This window comes from Tauraco erythrolophus, chromosome 1 (genome assembly GCF_009769465.1).
Source record: "Tauraco erythrolophus isolate bTauEry1 chromosome 1, bTauEry1.pri, whole genome shotgun sequence".
In the NCBI taxonomy this organism is placed as follows: Eukaryota; Metazoa; Chordata; class Aves; order Musophagiformes; family Musophagidae; genus Tauraco; species Tauraco erythrolophus.
Window position 1 is genome coordinate 104,909,887 of NC_141465.1, and position 3,840 is coordinate 104,913,726.

Here is a 3,840-nt window from a genome sequence, read left to right on the forward strand (position 1 = left end):
TTAAAAGAGGTTTAAATTATTGTCAGATACCTGACAATAAGTAATAATAATATTGGCCCAGGCACAATACTTAACAAGCAGTATGCTGCAGCCCACTCCAAATTCTTCTCTCATTATAACACGTTATAACACATTATAACATATTATAGCATGTTATAACACATTATAACATCTTTTCTCTTCTTTTCTTCTCCTCTTCTCTTGAAATGGTGAGCAATACTGGAAAGCCTGGGCTGTATGATGCAAACAAGTCACAGGCTGGGGATGTATGTTTATTGCTCTGCTTTACTAGAATTACCATATCACAAAGGAAACCTCCCTCATGCCAGAGCATTCGTAGGGAAATCTTTCCTTGTTCTTATTAAGCCAGGTGATCTTATTGAACTTACAGCTGTTTTTAAAAACATATAAACTGAGGTGGGCTATTCCAAGTCTGTAAATTGAGTAGAAAGGTAACTAAATGTCCAAGCATCTTAAAAACATATTTTATCTTAAATGCAAATGTAGGGATACCTCTGACTACTGACATGGGACAACTGGTGTATCCCATGCTCTGTTACCAGTATTCTCCTGCAGCCCTTCTTAATTTTATGTTGCTGCTGCTTTTGCCTTTCCAGGATGCCCTGCCTGTCAGGAAAAGAAGGCAGAAAAAGAACTGATGAACACAGAAATCTCAGCATCTGGGCCATTTTACACCTCCTCCCCACAACATCTTCATTACCAGGATGACAATGTCAGTGGTTCCGTCCAACATGAAGAGTGAGGTTTCGTATCACATCTAAAGCAAAGTGACTGTGGGCTGCTGCCTACAAGGAGCCCTTTCACTACTCCTTCCGCTTCCTCCCCCACCAGCAAGTTCTGTCCACTTCCCTGGAGGCAACTCTAGAGATTGTGCAGCTAAACGGTGAGTGGTGAGCTGCTCAGAGCTGATCCGGTGCAAGCTCATCCACTAAGGAAGTGCAGTAATAAAAAAAAAAGAAGCATTTTACTCTTGGATCCAGTTTATCTATGACCACACCAAGGCCTGACTCATAGGAAGCAATGGAGGTGCCACTGTAGCAGATACATGCAGTTGTCCAAAATTTGGTGTAACGTGAAACTTCTCCTGAAGGTATCAGATGAAGCTTTAAACAGGCATGTCTGAGTGCAGCCTCTGACTCCTGCTGTTTGTGAAGAAGGTTTGTCTTAGGCGTGACAGAATAGCTAGCAGAGAAATTAACCCTTCAACGCAAGACATCAAGTTTGCTGTTCTCTGAGCAGGGTTGTGAGCCAACCACACTGAAACCTGTTTAAACAGGATAGAGCCTTGCATGCTTTCTATTGTGTAACTCATGCAGCTTTGCAGAAGTTTATCCTAAAAACCAACAGTTGCTGCATAGAATTAATCTTACAGCATCAGGCTGGAAAGGTCACTTCTTTACCTTTTTGCCAAATGCTGGTAAACATAGAAAATGTTTGAAAACAGACAAAGCCAACAAAAGGTTTAAGGAAGAAGAAAAAAAAAAAAAAGACCTTAACTAATAGAAATTTTGACAAATTTGCTAAACAAGAATTTTATTCCAATTCCACACCCCTGACGTTCTAGGCCCCTGCTTACTTCAAACCCCCAAAGGGATGCTATCTGAATAGTTCGTACCACAAGAATGTCTAGAGGCACTGGGCTAGTTAGCTTGTTGCAGAAAGCACTGTCCGCACACTCACACAGGGTCCATGAAAAGGCAATCTCAGATCCAGAAGAGCCATGGAAACATAGTGATATGCAGCAAGTGGAGGGAAAGGAGGCAAAAAACAAGGATTCAGAGCAATGGTAAGATGATTTGGATTAGTGGGGTGAGCAGCCTATCACTTCACCTTGGCAGAGCTCTCATCTTATGTGCACATTGGTGCACAGGAGGTTGTATTCTGAGTCCCAGAACTGCAGAGGAACAGTAGTTGTAGGGCCTCTCAGAGTGTAGATCCATCCAGAAGGCTCAGTGCTTCTGGCCTGGCTTCATCTTCTCCTCTGTATAGACATTGTTTGCCCCACAGAAGAGAGAAACTATAGCATTAAGTTCAAATGTGGGAGATGTTAGTGATCTGGCTGGTAAATGTGAGGTAAGGGCACCTTTACAGATCTATGGTGACCCAGCTGCCACAGATGTGATTCTTCGGTTGGGCTATGACACGCAAAACTTCAGAAATATTATGGGTTTTGATGGGCAGGACAGCTCCTTACACGTATGGGTGACCCAGGACCAAAGAAAAGAAAGTTTGCACCAGTAATGATCTGTAGGACAAGCCATGAGATCTAACAACCTATATGGACAGGGCCACGTGCCAGCCATGAGGAAGTCTGCGTTTGATGCAGCAGAAAAGGAGACAAAGGGACAGGTACAAAAAACTCCTGAGGCTCAAACAGAAAACTGAGACTATGACACTCTATGCTAGGATATATTGTAATGGAGCAAGCTGAATTCATCTTTAACCTCCTAAAGCAGGTGTCCTGGGGTAAATTAACCACCTGCACCTGACAGTTCTGGCAGTCTTGGGTACTAATGGACAAAGTCAAAAGGAGTGATAAAGCTTAATAAGTCCTAAAAGACAAAAGATATCTGCAGTGTGTATTTAATGTATAAAAAGGGGGAAAAAGGCATTTGTTGTGCCGGTAAGAAAGTAGCAGCTGCTAGGATACTAGAGGACAAGGGCTTGCATACAACTTTTATTTCTGTGAACAGAAATGAGAGAATGAAAAGAGCTTAAGGGGACAGAGAGTGAGCCTTCAAAGTTATTCTGTGTCCTCAGCTTCCCTGAGAATTTTTTCTTTCTGTATCTGATTTATATTATAAAATCCCTGGGGCAGCAATAGTCTTTAATTTGAGTCTCCTTCAGTACTGGCAAAATCACTGATGCTTAATGAGCAAATAAAATGTTGATAAATTAATACAAAAGTTGCCTTCCTGCAGTCTGGCACTTAATAGATGACACCCAGTAAGAATGGAAGTAAAAACGTTCGTATTGAACCTGAGCACAGGAGCACAGGAACAGCTTTAAGAGACGAGCATGTGAGTCCTTCCACTGCCTTCAAATGAGGGAGGATCTGGCTCATGTTACAAACAATTCTTTGAAATTAAGAGCGTGCAACTGGGTACTGTACACACAGGTACATTTCTGCATATTGCTTATGGTAATTTCCCACCAGACAAACTACAGACCCAGTCAAGCAAGCTGCTGTGCCTTGATGGACCCCGAGGTTCCACGTGGGTGCAGAAGCCGGCCATGCAAAGCAGCTTGGTGGATTATGGCATAGTTCATTGCTGTGGTGCCACTTACGCACTCTAATGGGCTTTATTCACAGCAGGGATGACTGAGGTGCCGGGAGGCACAAGCCAAGTTGGAATAGATTTGTCAAGCTTATTTCATGCCTTGTTGTAGCGGCTACATTTTAGACAGATTGTGAAAATTATGTTATTTTTAAGATTTAGATTACAATACTGCCTAGAGACTAATAAAAATTGGGAATTCTGCTGTAATGGTTGGGTCCCAAAATATGTGAGAACACCAACAGTCTGCAATCTCAGCCATCTGCAAGCTAAAGAATGGCAAAGATTTATGCACCATTTGGTTTGCCGACTTCAGGAGGCTCTGGGTAATTAAGAAGAATGTAGAGGCTGATAAACAGACTCTTTGATGTGTTTCTTTCCTATGATATCCTATTTACAATACTAAGTGCCATCTTTTCCCTTCTGCTTTAGCCATCAGGAATTTACATTGGTCTTTTTGGTTTGAGCTGTTACAGGAAAGGTAGATTTGGAGGTGGTAGCAGATTTAACTCAGGACAAAGCAAAAAAACCTGCTGCCATG